The 16,390-nt window shown below is 39.7% G+C and overlaps 1 long non-coding RNA gene across 1 annotated transcript in view; it reads left to right on the top strand.

The window, feature by feature from the left end:
- The first annotated feature begins 1,037 nt into the window (after positions 1 to 1,037).
- LOC146490903 (uncharacterized) overlaps positions 1,038 to 16,390 on the top strand; it is a 37,428-nt gene continuing 22,075 nt past the window's right edge. Inside the window, exon 1 of the long non-coding RNA XR_014872552.1 lies at positions 1,038 to 16,365. This is a non-coding gene — a long non-coding RNA (uncharacterized LOC146490903). The remainder of the gene's footprint in view (positions 16,366 to 16,390) is intronic.

Below are 16,390 nucleotides of genomic sequence, written 5' to 3'. Positions count from 1 at the left end.
AATACGGCAAGGTACTATAGATGTGCAAAGGTCTTTTCCGGCAGCTAGCCATAAAATAAATGTCAATTCTCCATCTTCTCCAGTTGTCTGGAACACAGCACCTTCTTCCTGTATTACTTTTCGTTGCTCCTGTCCTACACACCTGGCCAATAAGCAAGCCAAACATTCTCAAGTGGCTTGTAGTGGTGCATTTTGGTTCACTTGGAGTTCACTTGGATTTATCTCCGTGTGAAAAGAAAAGAGACCAAATCACAAGGAAAAGCTTAAAGTTTACAAACTCATCAACTGATTAGTCACGACTGACTAATCAAACATTTATTCCTCTGGTATTTGTAGATTTCCTGGAATATTCACAGTAAATCTACAGAAACACAGAAAGAAGATGCATACTCCACATAGAAAGGCCCCAGACCACCAGGATGGTGATACCAGGAACTGAGTAACCCACAAAAACAACAGTAAAACATTTTACTGGTATACCTGACATGCCAATGCTCTCACTTTCTGTTGTGGCATCAAGAACAAGAACAAGTTTGTACAAGATTAGAAGTTCTCCAAATGTATTTATTGTTTGCCATGTGAAATGACATTACACACAACAATTCAGTGTTTTACAAAATAACAGAGATAACTAAATTTTGTAAGTCATTAAACAAAAATTCATGTTTACATTTAAAATCCCAAAATGAAACTTAAGAAAAAAAAAATCATAAGGTATTTCATAACAGCAGGTAAGAAATAGCCTGACGTATTATCCCTGTGTGTGGGTGGGTGTGTGTGTGACACATAGATAGAGGTGGGATATTGAGATTTCTCATGTCAATTTGCACTTTGCTCAAGAGTTGGCCCTCATATTGGACATGACACAACCACTTGTTGCTGGGAAAAATGTGCCTTTCCGACCATCTGGCAATGCTTTATGGAGCTTGCTGACTCTTGCTGGATGAAACAGGGGATGCTCTTTTTTTTTGGGGGGGGGGGGGGGGGGGGGGTGTAAGCTGTAACTGTTGAACATTTGAAAATAATCAATAAGCAATATGATAGCATGACCAAGGCAATGCAAGGTTTTTCCACCCAGTTGGGCAATGCATGTTTTTCCAGCAACGGGTGGTTGCCAGGGGACCGCTGACCAAAGCCTGCAGGCCTGCATGACACTTTACCATAAACTGTCAGCCTGACTATCACCTGTTCAAAATATTAGCAAGTTAATGTCGCTTGGTTAGTGGTCATGTGTCTGCAAAATGTTAATACCCTGCAGGGGTTGCAAGTCTAAAGAGAAATAGAGACACACCACACACTCTCACATCCACATCTGCAGTAAATTCCTCGAGTCAGTGATTAACCAAACATTGATTTCTATAGATTCCCAGAGGAAGCAGGATTGCCCAGAAAAAACAAACACAGAAATATCAAAGTTATGTTAGAATATGCACGCTACTTTTTGCTACACTTTGGTTTTCATACAAATGTAACTCAGATACAACATTTTAATTAGTGGGATTTCTGTTATTGCAGGGTTTCTTTTATTTACTCAAGCAAAGATAACAGTTTTCCTTCATTTAACACTCATCCAAATCAGGGTCATGAGGAGATTTGAGTCTCTTTCAGCTGTCACAGGGTGAGAGAAGGGCTACAGCCTGAAAAGGCTGCCAATCTATACAGAAGTCTATACATCTGTACATCTACAGTCAAGTCACTGATGAACCAAACATTATTGTCTTTGGACTGAAGGTTGAATACCAAAAGGAACTCCAGAGAAGGAGAAGAAGGCCTTAGACAGCCAGGAAAGTGATAGCCTGCTTCGCACGATAACCGCTGCACCACCATGCCACCCACATCCGTAGTATCTTTTTCTGGAATACCTGCAACAAAAATAGTCTCCGTTTCTATTCTGACTTCTAGAACTGGATGTATTCCGATTGTAAGCTATATCCAAAGTAGGAGTCTAATTGTCAGCCCTGGAAAATGGCATTAAAGGAATTAACAAAGATAACAAAAAGACTTTAAGAGATTTAAAAACGACAGACTATCAAAGCCAAATTTAAACTTTAAAGATTTCGGGCTAAAAGAAAAAATGGAAAAAAGAAGAAGCTGCTGCTTTCACCTGCTAGTTTAATCACTGATTTTATTTGTATTTTTTTTACTCAAGATTTCAAAGGGTGGGTCAGAAATAGCCTGACTCTAACTACAGGTTAAGGTTTATGCAGCCATGTTGCTCTTGATTGAACTTTGGTTTTCATATAGATGTAACAAATTAGATATAAAATATTAATTTGGGGGCTTTGGGGTTTTGGTTAGAGGGCAGCAATTTCACATTATGACAGTTTTTAAATTCCAGCTAAGCTAACAATGTCTCTCTTCATATTCGATGTACAGATTTTATCTTTCTCCTAGCCAAAAAAAGAATAAACTGAGAGGAGGTCAAAACAGACCTGAGATCCCCACTGTTGCTGTAAATCATTTCTAAATGATGCGTAATGTTTCTAAGATATGTGAAGGTGTGTGTGAGCACGTGTATGGAATTTTTTCACCTTGTCAGTGTGTGTCTGCGTTAGCATGAAAAATGAGTAACGTCAAAACTGGGACTACCTTCTTAGTTGAACAGTGAGTTTATTTGCCCTTTAGGTTTCATTTGGGGCCCACCACTAATTACATTTAAAACAGTTAAAATGTTCATTTACTCAGTAGTAAACAAAAACTTGGTTATATCACCCTCCCACAGCATAAAGGTTGGTTTCTGTGATATCAACAAAGTAAAAGCAATATGACGGCAGATTTCCATTGTTGTGGTCTTTTCTTGACTGACGGTTGATTTATGTAGCTGTGATCTGAAAAACCCATCCCACTTTTAGCTACAATTTATCATTATTGTTAACCTCTGAGTTATTGCAGAAATAGTGTAGGACAGACTTATTTACTTACAGTCATGTCAACATCCCTCATCTCAAAATCTCAACAGACACCTTTAGACAATAATTCTGATGGCAAAAGAGCCAAACGGGGCAGGCAAAAAAAAATCAGAACAGACAGGTTGCACTGACAAATTTGACTAATAATAATAATAATAATAAAAAACATTAATAAGGCATTTCCTTCACCTTTTCATGCTACTTAATAGCCAAGTTAATTAGTTCAAGTTTTTAATAACTAAACACTAGTCCTAAATTACTTTAAAATAAATCTTACAAACTATAAAACGATAGGGACTTTTGTCACTGGCTTTAATTGTGCCATTGTTGAGCTATGCAGGAGTTAAATTGTTCTAAATGCTGTGCCATATATGAAAGGATTTATAAGACACCAAACTGCACAGGTGCAGCAGTCTTACATTTGGTAAAAGCAATCAAAATGTTTCCCGTAACATTGCAAATTGTCTCTTTTCTCATTTATTATCAATAAAATCATCACACTTAAAGTTGCCTTCCTGAAATACAGGTCAAGTTTCTAATTATTCATTTATGACTGAGTGGTATGAGCATATGATTAAAGGCTGCGTGGGAAAAATGCCTGCATTTTTAGTATTTTATATTGGTGCTCATGTGCTGTTGGGGGGTTTTTTAATCACTAGTTGAGATGGCGGGTCGAATTCTTGATACTATCTCTATTTTATGAAGTTCAATAAGGTAGATCTGTAATCACTCATCTGCCTGCTTTCCTAGGTGTTTGGCTGCTTTTCTGTTCTTTACATGACTACATCTTTCCCACGCTGTCAATCACAATACTGACATCAGTACTGTAGTCAAATCTTCTCACCCATCATCTTGGAGCTTGTGCTTCACATGGTTTTAATCTCCCTTTCAGACCCCTCCCACCTCCCCTCAGACACCTAAACCAGAGGTCCATTCAAACCTCAGTCTTCATCTTCACCACCACCACCATTTAGACTCTGGGGGAGGGTGGTCCTGTCCTAAATCCTATCACCACTGAGATTGTGTTACATACATCTTTGGTCTGCAGGCTACACTTTGAAAAGCCACATCATTATATGAGATAGCAAATGAAATCATTTCTACATATAGGTACATTAAGCACTCCCGTTTCTATTGTTGATGTAATACACTTGACCTTAACCATGCACACACAGATCTCTGACTCTGTGATATTTGCAGAACATGGTCTCTTGCAGAAAGGTCTCAAGAGATCATTAAGCATCTAACCCATATGTGTCTGTGCAAGATAGGGTAAAAAGACAAAGAAGCCAACACTGTGAATGATATAAGATAAAAATCCCAAACAGTCACGATAATATACAAAGATGCAAGTCAAGCCCATGCTTATACTTATGTGTGGTTTATACTGTAATTTGCATGATTAGTGTTCAGCATTTTCCACATGCATTCTTGTAGTATCTTTATTATTCTGTGTATCTGCCACTGATTAACACGGCAGTCACAGAAACTCGATTTCTAATGTAATCTCAACTGATTCTTTCAAACTTCACTTATTATGAAGATAACACTCATAGAGTGAACTCAAATGCCTGTCTGAAACTGAGACTACAACGTTCTCCCAAAAAAAGAAAAGAAAAAAAAAAAAAGCTAGAGTGGCATCCAATGTCTACAGGGACTGTACCTTTTCTTTTGACGGTGCATTAACAACAGCTCTAAGGGGGTCCACCAGTTTTTATTATTTTAGTCAGCAGAAGGCTTCCTGGAATTGTACAGTATGCCTTTAATGTCTATAAATTGCTCACAAATGCCTTTAACATGTCTATGAAGCTTTTTGCAGGCTGGAGAACTTGACAGATACGGGCAGAAAGCTACAGGGGGGAATCCCCATACCATCTTAAAGCTCTATGAGTCTGTTTAGGAAAGGTGACGTTAAATAGCCAGACATAAACACTTTTGACAAAAGCCCACTCGAGATACAAGATAAAGCCTCTAGCCCAGTGTGGAGGTGGGACAAATAAGCCTCACCATAGCAGGGCCTTGGGGACTCCCCTGTCCATATGTAGGGACACCTATCTCTCTTTTTGTCTCTGATTCTCTCTTTCTCTCGCTGTCAGTTTTTTCCCTCTCCTCTCCCTTTCTTTTTTCTTTGAATCTCAATTTCAATCTCCTATCTATCCACTGTAGTTTGATCTGGCCCTGCCACATGTGCACTTTTGATTTTCTATAGAAAAGTGTCAAATGTTTATCTAGGCTTCTCTCCCCTTCACTGTCCCTCTGATACTGTCCTTTCTGATGCATAAATAGGTTCATAATGACTCAGCCAGCTGCAGAAACCTTTTCCACAGTGCTCCCCACTCCCCACAACCATCACACTTTGCTGTTTTGGGAGCAGAGTACCAAAAAATGTGGGTGTATTGTCCAAGAAATGTGCCCATCGTCTCCCTGTGTGAATGAAATGGAAAGTATGAATTTACCAGAAATGTGGGCTGCAGATCATTTGATTAAACAAACAACATTTCTGCAAATAACTAAGCGGTTTTTACTTTCTGGACAAGCTCACTGGAAAGCAAGAATACAAAAAAATTTATCTTTTTTTACTTATTTAAATCAGTACATCCAAGATTGCAAGCCTGAAAGTGCAATAAAGATAAAGACACACAAATTACACAAAATGTAAATTTCTGCAAAAAGTGAAGATAGAAAGAAAGTGTTTTTCTATAAATGCAAATCAAGTGCATGGGAAAGAGTGGTAATGTTGCAAAGAAGGGTAATGAGGATAATTATGCTGCCTTTGCAACGTCTCAGAAAACGATTTATGAAGAGCATGGTTCAATGTTTTAGCTTTGACACTAGTGGCAGATCTTTTTTAGACCGATTCCTTTAGAAGTCAGCACAAGTGACCATCAGCCTGTATCGCACCCTATCCTAGCATCCTCCTCTGTCACATCAGCCCTTTTAATGTCCTTCACTACCAGCGTTGGGGAGTAACGGAATACATGTACCGCCGTTACGTATTTAAAATACAAAATATGAGTAACTGTATTCCGTTACAGTTACCGTTTAAAAAGGTGGTATTTAGAATACAGTTACTTTGTTGAAATAAATGGATTACACGGCGGTACTTCCCTGTTTCATATTGTGGCGGGTCAGGACTGTTTGAGTTTTGTTTGACAGCTACGTTCTGTTGCTCCAGGCGGCAGCGTTGCGGTTGCCATGGTTACAGGGCAACGCTCTAGCTCTGGTGTTTCCTGGGTGAGAGAGCGCCTTTTTGTTGTTGTTGTGCTAAGCTAATAGGCAGAATGCTACAGGTATAGCTCTAAAGAATGTAGCATCATAGGCAGTGTAGTCCGTGCTGTGCAGGGAGAATGGACTGCCATACTCGTTATGTGTCTGTGAGCGCGAGGAGGGAGAAAAAGGAAAAGTACGAGTTGTCATCAAGCAAAAACGGGAGCTGGAAGCATGTAAATATAATAATAACCACTGCAGCCAAGAAGAGTGCCTGACGAGCCCAGTTGTAAGTAAGTTATTAAGACTCGACTGTACACCGTGTTCGTGTTTTCCTCCAAAAACAATAAGTTCCGTTGGAGCGGCCTTTCAACGCCTCTCTCTGTCTCTTGCTAGCAAAGTTGACCCAGACAACAAAGTAAAGCTATTTTTCGGCTATGAGCCCGACACAGAACCGTATTAGTCAGAGGTTCCTTTACTACGGTTCGGAGCCGCGGACCTTCAGTAATAGTAATAAATCACACAGAAATAGTACATTCACGTAGTTGTAAACAGCATGATAATATATTAAGTAATCCAAAGTATTCAGAATACGTTACTCTCATTGAGTAACGTAACGGAATACGTTACAGAATACATTTTAGGGCATGTATTCTGTATTCTGTAATGGAATACATTTTAAAAGTAACCTTCCCAACACTGTTCACTACATCCACAAACCTCGACTGGTCCTCCTGACTGGCAGCCCCATCTTCAACATACTTTGTCCAGTATAAACATTATACCTCCTGCGCACATATCCAGACCATCTCGTCTTTACCACTCATACTTTGTCTCCAAACTGCTCAACCTCAGCTGTCCCTCAGATGTGCTCATTTCTAATCTTGTCCATCCTGGTCACTCCCAATGAAAATCATGACATCTTCAGCTGCCACCACAAACTCCACCTCCCTTTTGTTTGTCTCCAAACCAAACGGCATATCTCACTACTGTCGCATGGACTTCCCTTTCACTCTTGCTCTATCAAGAGCAAGAGTGAAATCTTATCTTAATGACCTTGTAGTACCATATCACCCTATTAGAGCACTTCGCTCCCGCTCTGCAGGCCTACTTGTTGTTCCTAGAGTATTTAAAAGTAGAATGGGAGGGAGAGCCTTCAGTTTTCAGGCCCCTCTTCTGTGGAACCAGCTTCCAGTTTGGATTCAGGAGACAGACACTATCTCTACTTTTAAGATTAGGCTTAAAACCTTCCTTTTTGCTAAAGCATATAGTTAGGGCTGGACCAGGTGACCCTGAATCCTCCCTTAGTTATGCTGCAATAGATGTAGGCTGCCGGGGGATTCCCATGATGCATTGAGTTTTTCCTTTCCAGTCACCTTTCTCACTCACTATGTATTAACAGACCTCTCTGTATTGAATCGTATCTGTTATTAATCTCTGTCTCTCTTCCACAGCATGTCTTTATCCTGTCTTCCTTCTCTCACCCCAACCGGTCGCAGCAGATGGCCGCCCCTCCCTGAGCCTGGTTCTGCCGGAGGTTTCTTCCTGTTAAAAGGGAGTTTTTCCTTCCCACTGTCGCCAAAGTGCTTGCTCATAGGGGGTCATATGATTGTTGGGCTTTTCTCTGTATCTATGAAGCGCCTTGAGGCGACATTTGTTGTGATTTGGCGCTATATAAATAAAATTGAATTGAATTGAATCCTTCTCTAACATATCACTCCTAACACTCCACCCACTCCTCCCTGCCCGCACTCTCTTCTTCACTTCCCTTGTGCACTATCCATTGCTTTGGATGACTGAACCCAGTTATTTAAACTCATCCACTTTCATGACCTCTACTACTAGCATTTTTACCTTTCTACCTGCCTATTTCTGTTTTACACACATCTTCTACTTACTTTCATTTCTCTTGTTATCAGTGCTTACCTCCACCTCCATCCAGTGTATTCCTAGTGCCACTCACAAGCATCAGGAAGAGCCTTTAGAAATAAAGTGGCAAATCTGAAATATTGAAATCTGCAGTAACTGATTAAATGTTTGTTTGGCCTCCCCTGCTGGGAACAACAGGCACAAGTTGTGAACTCAGTATTGATATAGCAGTATATCAAAGCAATGATGGGCCAATGCTGTGATCATTATAATAAAATTAATGGTAGCTGGGATGAGACTCTGTTAATATTAAATTAAATTCAGTTCATATAGAACCAAATCTCAACAAGGCACTCACCTCAAGACACTTTATGTTTTAAGGTCAATCCCCTACAATAATAGAAAGAAAACTAGAAACAAGCACTTGGTGAGAGTGGGAATGAAAAAACTCCCTTTTAACAGGAAGAAACATCTGGCAGAACCAGCCATCTACTGCGACTGGTTGTGGGTGAGCGGAAGGAGATAGGACAAAGGTCAAACTGTGGAAAAGAGTCAGAGATTAATAATAACAACCAATGATTAAATGTAAAGTGGTGTATAAACACAGGGCGAGTAAAAAAAGAAACACTAACAGCAGAGTCTGTGTTTTGCCGTCACAACAAGGTCCACTGGGTAAAAGCATTTAAAAGCAATAAGTAATATATTAGGCCATTAAAGAAAGACTTCTGGGACTCTTTTAATCTTAATGTGGTTGAGTCCAAAGTGTGGAATGTGAGAAAATTGTGATTAACCGGTGGCGCGACGGATAACTGCTGAATGCCTAAGCAACATTAATGAATATTTCCTGACATAAAGGCACAATTTCAGAAGTTGCTGCTCCAAGGTCAAGTTTAAGACACATTATTATATAGAACTGTGAACTTCTCTGAATTGCAAAAGAGCCTAATAGGTCCCCTCTCAAGGCCCATTAAAATAAATGTTCTCATTTGGTATCTGAGCATATGATGTAGGACACAAACTTTTCTCACTGGGTTGAAGTGGGCGACAACGGTGATGTCGTGTACAACTTCTGCCCACTCTAATCGAGTTCTGACTTTCATTTGTTTTTGTAGGTGTAGCCAAGTTTTAAATGCTTAACCACTGATGAATAGCAACCGAGGAAGCTCACTATGTGTAAATCAAAGTCTAAACATACTTGGTGATAGAAACAGACACATTATTTCACTTTTATCTTAGAATATGCCTTTTTTTTAATTTAAATTGTCTAATTACTTTACATACAATTTTTTTTACCAGATAGTTAGGACATGGGTGCTTTAAAGGAGCCTCCACTGTGAAGACTTTTCAGGGATAGTTTTTAGAACCAGATAATAATCGAGCCCAGTTTTCTCAGGATCACTATGAGACAGCTTAGAGATATTTTATGGCATTATTTAAGTTTTTACATTTGAAAATATTGGGTGAATGCACAATATAAATACATATTTGTTTAATATGCGTACTGAAGGGCATACCCTGGTCAAGACGGGCATTTTGATCGTGGCATTATTGGTATCTGGTTAGACACCATGTTTCTCAGATTTTTAATTCATTTAATTCATAAATTCAGTTTTGTCTGAATTTATGAATTCAAGACGTGCCTGTAATTCAACTAGTGGATTTGTATCATCTGGCTTCATTGATAAATGGTTGGTTAATATGTTTGCAGTGTTCCTAAAAATGTTAAAGACTAAATCCAAAGGCATTACTGTAAATATAAAAATATAATTATAAAAACTAAAAACTGAAAGAGCTTACTGAACCAGCTTTCCTGGCTCTCTCCTCTGAATCTCGGTCTTAATCATCCCTAGCCTTCTCTTCCACCCGCTTCCTCTGACAACACATCACTGACATACGTAGGGTCTCAGTGGGTGAACATGAGCTGCATAGACCACAGTTGGTTGGACCATTCAAGTGGTTTTGCTGGGTATGCTGTTGTCAATGGGCTCATGTGAATTTTAACAGCATTCAAGTTTTCATACAGTCATTCTCGCTTTCTACATCTCATTCACTCACATATACCAACACACGAATCAAACAGGCCATTTTTAACATCGACAAGCAGGGAGGGGGAGTAGGCGGGTCTTCTACAACCCCACTCCCTACACGATGCCTGGCGTTGGAGTTGGCTGGGTCAAGGGACAAGTTAACTGCATCCCAGGATCACTGCTGGCTATGGGGTGGCACCTGTCAGTCCACACTTCAGAGGCTGGGGTGGAAGCAGCAGTTGGAGACCCAGCATCTGGCCTTTATCCCCTGTCTGCTCCAGCAAAACATCCACTAGGGAAAAACATTACCAAGAGATGCCAACAGAGAGTCTACGGTGCTCCTCTTGGGAGAGAAAATACGTCTGCCACAACAAAGCATTCAGACCATAATTCTGCTTGCTACAACTGCTGAACAGGACAGGTTTAAAAAAAAATTGCAGGTTCATAAACCGATTAGTGAAACCACAGTACCTCCACGATCTGTTTACTTTCGATGGTTTCTTCCACTTAGATAGAGACACAGATAAAAGGAAAGATGAAGACTCGGATGTGACAGCTTTATTACCATTAATGCCGTGACACACTGAAGGAAATCCCCTTTATCTGCACCTGAATCACTGACCTTTTCTTCATTACAGCCTCAGCACTGCATCTCCATTTGGACCACTGTTTTCTCACCCTTGAAAGCACTTTGCATGTATTTTATATCAAACATTTGGAGTGGATTGTGACTATAATGTAACTTCAAACCATTATTATTCTTTCAGATAAGCATTGTTCTGTCTTTTTTGCTTTTCAGAGAATAGTCCTTTTATTACATGATGACAAGCTCCTTGTCGTCATGTAATATCTGTCTTCTCTGTCCAAAATGTGAACGTTGGCGTCCTCAAAAGAGTGACCTTTGTCCTTTAGATGCAGATGGACAGCCGTCTTGTCCAGTGGAGGTGGCTCTTCTATGCTGTACCATGCCTTTATGAAGTGGCTGTTTGGTCTCTCCAATGTAGAGGTCTGGGCATTCCTCGCTACACTGTACAGCATACACCACATTGTTAAGTTTTTGTTTAGGAGTTCTGTCTTTGGGATGAACCAGTTTTTGACCGAGTGTGTTGCTGGGCCTGAAACCACAGACCACAATCTTCAAGCAACTTAAAGAAGTCCAGATGCTTTTCTTTCCAAGCTCCTTAGACTACAATCACCTGGATGACTGAGAACCTTTAGAGACTTATTACATTAAGTATATCAGACAGGCAGGTCACAAAGTCTAAGATCACTTGATGTCAGCACAATAGCCGATAGCTTAGCCAATTGCCAATCGTGCATTCAATTGGCAAATCAATACAGGGCTCACCGTTTACCTGTCCACAGATGATGAGCCCCTTTGCAAACCAACTTCAACTCCAGCCCCTCCTTTTCATACAATGTTTGACATAATCAGTGACATATCAGGTCATTCGCTATTTGAGATAGTAAGTAAGTAAGTAAATAAAATATTTACATAGCACTTTTCACAGATAAAAATCACAAAGTGCTTCACAATAAAACCAGAAATATAAATAAATTAATATAAAACAATGAAAAATTAATTAAAAAGCTTGTTTGTATAAAAAAAAATGTCTTCGGCTGCTTTTTAAAGGAGTCAGTGGAGTCTAGACAGCGTAAAGACAACAGAAGAGAGTTCCACAGCCTTGGTGCCAGTGCCTGAAAAGCCAATGCCCACGTGTTTTGAACCTAGTACGTAGGACCAACAGTAACCTCTGACCTGAAGACCTAAGTGCTCAGGATGAAGCATAAGGTTTCAACAGGTCAGAGATGTACTGGGGAGCTTCGCTGTGAAGAGCTCTAAAAGTTACGACTAAAATTTTGAAATGAACCCTAAAATTTACTGGCAACCAATGAAGAGAAGCTAAAACTGTCTGACCTGTTGTTTGTGCCAGTTAAAAGTCTTGCCGCAGCATTCTGTACAGTCTGAAAGTGATCCAAAGCTGATTTGTTGAGACAAGTAAAAAGACCATTACAATAATCCAAACGAGATGAAATAAAAGCATGAATAATCATCTCAAGTTCTGACTTTGGCTACGTTCACACTGCAGGTCTTAATGCTCAATTCCGATTTTTTTGTCTGCTCGTTCACGCTACAAATAAAATGTGACAGCAAATGCGCTCTAGTGTGAACCCTCAAAGCGGCCCGCATGCACAAAAGAAGACGTCACACACAACACACTCTGTTTAGACCCAGACCAAACAGTATTGTTTGACTGATGGCCCTTAATATAAAGTCTTGTTTCTGACGTTACGTTTCCCAATTTTGCTTTAAGTTGTAAAGTTATTTTGTTATTTACATATGGCCTAATAATTATCCTTATTGCTGTTTTAGAGAGGAGCGGTTCTTCAAAGGATAGTTGCAGATTTCTGTCAGAATCTGCAGATTATACAGTACAAATAAAATGTTCACGTTTCTCCTATGTTGTCTTCCCAACAGTTTCACTAACATCTACACTGGATGGCCAAGAAGCGTTCGCGATGTCTTATCAGGCGCTTCTCCAGCGCTGATAATTGGCGTCTGTCTTGTGTTAGTGACGTAAAAGACGGATTTAATGCGACATGACCATTCAAACAGCAGTCGCTTTCTACAACATCAGATATGTATCGGATTCAGTACCACATACGAAAGTGACCCAGATCGGATTTGAAAATATCAGATTTGTGCTGTTCACACTGTCATACCATGATCGGATATGCGTCACATAAGGTCAAAAAAGTCGGATTTGATGTGCTTTCGCCTGCAGTGTGAATGTAGCCTAAAACACCTGTAGTCTGAGTTTATTTTAAATGATAAAAACAGTTATGAAACAGTTGTTTGAAGTGTTTCTCAAGAGACATTGAGCTGTCAAATATAACACCTGAGAATCAACTGAAATGCAGGGTCTAAAAAACGGATATGCTGCTTAATTTCTGAGAACATGTGATCAGGTTTAATAATCAAAGTTTCTGTTTTATATGTATTTAACTGGAGGAAGTTGTCATTTAACCATTGTTTGATTTCTGACAGACAATTATTTAAACAAGACCATTTATAAAACTCAGAAGCTTTAAAAGAACAGTATAACTGAATGTCATCAGCATAGAGATGATAAGAAATATTATTGTAACGTCTGATAATTTGGTCTATAGGGAGTATATAAAGCAAAAAGAGATCTGGACCTAAAACTGATCCTTGACATACCCCAGAAGGCAGAACTGATGTTTCAGACAACACTAGATGCATACAGACAGCAAAAGATCTCTCAGATAGATACAACCAAAAACAATTATAAAACAACACCAGTAATCCCGAACAAGTCCTTAAGCTGTGGCTCTTACTGCTGCACACCCAACCTTAAGCTTTCCATATATGTGCATTAAAGCACAATGATCCCACAGTGGCACCATAACGCCAAATATCAATTACTGCAGACATAAAAAAAGCAACTAAACAACCAAAACACAAATTAACTCAATCCTTCACAGTAGAATATAATCATATGAATGCTATGACTGTGAGTTTGAATAAACAATCAATTTATCAACTATACCTAAATTTCAGTATATGTGAGAGTATCTGAATGGACAGTTTGTTTACCTGCCCTGAGCACCAGGCAGTTACAGAGGAACTCAGCTGGCCTGTGTGGGGCGATCTATGGTGACAGAAAGAGGATGTTTATGTGTCACAACGGAAATTAAGACCACTGATAATGCTAGACATAGTGTGTTCCAGCTTCACCTCCCCCGGCTGAGGAAAAAAATAGAGGAAATGGATGATGGTGGAGAGACTGTGGGCGTGCGCTACATATACAAGACATACACACAGAAACACAGATAGACACAGCGGGGGGAGTATAAAGTTGGTCTCGGGGCAACCTGATGGACTGTGGTATAGATGGAAAAATAAATGGTTTTATGACGTACAGCAGCACACCACAGACTTTCCCGAATACATAAGAAGGGAAAAATACTTATATATATACACTAACCCCAGTTTATGCTTTGATTGAACTTCCTAAAATGCACATTCAGCACAAGCTAAATGTCATCTTCACTATCATGTAACTCCAGTCCACTGGGAAGCATGCTAAACAATTTAAAACATGTGGTCAAGTTTCAGTGAGTTTTTGTTTGCTTATGTTACACATTATCCTAAGAACTGTGATGACCTTCTTATGAAATAATTCATTAGTTTCACTGATATTTAGGGCACATGCACACAAGCAGTTCACTACCTGTGTCATCTCTATGCATTTTTGTTTGTTTTGGGGGGTTTTTATGACCAAAAACCAAGGACACACGACATGCTCTAATCTCTTTTAAGTTTTGATTCTCAGAAAAACGGAAGTTTTGATCAATGGTTACCAAAAAAAAAATCCCCAACCATCACCCTTATTTCCTCTTCTGCCACGTTTAAACCAAAAATGTGAGAAAGTTACGGTGAAAGAACTAGCAGGTTTCCTGAATACGAGACCTGAACAACCAACTCAGGGGTCAAAGTTGCATCTGTGGTGGAAAGAGTAATGTCATCTGAATGGGAGAAATAATTGTTACCGCAGATGTGGTGGTGTTAGAGATCAAGAGAAAAAGTACAAACCACAGACTGTAAATAAAAGATGCCTCTAGCCACCATGAAGTCATCAACTGGTTAACCCCCTGGGGTCAAATCCTAATCTTACAGGACAGTGCATGAATAAAAACCAGGACCCCTTTCATATTGGTGAAAAAATGTACCATATTGACCAATCAAAAAAATTATATGGCAACATGTGGTTGTTTAGAAATAGGGGGATGTTTTGGGAGTGACGGCGGCACGACAGAGTGAGTGAGCGAGCGAGTTTTGACATGTGAGAGATTTGTAACATTTAGCATGTTTGGAGTGTGTAGTTAGTGTGCGGTGTGGTCATTTGTTTTGTTTTGTGTGTCACAACAATGAGGGCACTAGTGAATGTCACAGTTGCTGCTAAAAAGTCACCAAATGTAAACTGCAATACAAACGCTGTGTCCAGGTGGAAAACGGGGAGTGATACGCCTCCTGCTGTCAGGCCTGCAGGTTTTAGGCCTGCGGTGTGCTCCTCCTCTTGTGGTTGACAGAAAATATTTTCTGGACTTCCACAAATAATTTGTGTGGCATCTTATTGTGACACGTTTTTGTTCTCTAATTTTAGTTTTAGTTGTTGGTTTAAATGGTTGTATCATGTTTTTCTACTCAGGGATTATGCCTTTTGTGTGATTTTAGATCAGTTGTGTTGATACAGTATGTCAAAATGAAAAAATAAGTAAATTCAGACATGTGAGGTTGTGCTGAAAAGAATGATGCCAAATAGAGCAGGGCGATATGACCAAAAATATTTATCACGATATACATTTGAAAATTTCATAACTTCCCTTCAACTCATTCATGTCACCTAAAAGGTAAACCTGTTTCTCCATCACCTGTTCAGCTCTGATGATTCAGTAAGAACATCTCCTGGTTTCATCTCTATGTTTCCCTCTAACATATCCAAACCAACATAATGACCAGCAGCTTTACAGCTGTGGCTCCAGCAAACATCAGCTGATACTAGAAATTAATATTAAATAAATTCTAACAACAGCTGATCATTGATCAGATTGATGATTAAAGTAGCAACAGGAGGGAGAGGGGGAGAGAATAAGAAAAGAAGAGGCAGCTGCAGCGTAAAGACACAGAATAAATCCAGCTTTGTGTCTTTTTCCATTCTAGCTGAAGTCCGGGACAAACTGTGTTCCTTTTCAGCTCAATACGAAACGCATAATATTTTCTCTGAATGCGGGACAATTCAGTCTTTTTACGGGATGGTTGGCAACTCTACTAACTAACCTTATGAATAAAATAAAGTTCACTATCAGTAACATCATAGCACCCACCCAGTTGTATAGAAACTCCGTCATGCTAGCTAGTACGCAGTACGAGTTATTGTAACTGACTGTAAAAAGTCAGCAAAATAAAAATAAACTCCACCTAAACTTGGTTTATATCTAACCCAGATAGACTGCAGGTCATAACTTCTTACCTAAAGTTCAGTTCACCTGACACTCGGACCGGCCCCGCCTCGGGTCTCTCCTCTTGCCTCCCCTTTCCCTCATCCACCTGCTGGCCTTCACCACTTGCTAATGTTACTGAATCTGTGGAAGCTACGCCATAGCCACCGGCCAGCATCTAGCCAACCCACCACCTTTCATTGTTTATGCCGTTACAAAAAAAAAAAAAAAAAAAATCATTGGCCCATAAAAATGAAAAATCACCATCGGCCCACCGAGCAAATGTGCAAATATGCCCGATGGCCAGTCCAGCTATGGTTGTGCCATCAGTTAACCCTTCGCGTGCCAGTTGTG

The sequence above is a fragment of the Neolamprologus multifasciatus genome, chromosome 23, assembly GCF_963576455.1.
Source record: "Neolamprologus multifasciatus chromosome 23, fNeoMul1.2, whole genome shotgun sequence".
NCBI classification, from domain to species: Eukaryota; Metazoa; Chordata; class Actinopteri; order Cichliformes; family Cichlidae; genus Neolamprologus; species Neolamprologus multifasciatus.
This window is presented reverse-complemented; position numbering and strand designations above follow the sequence as displayed.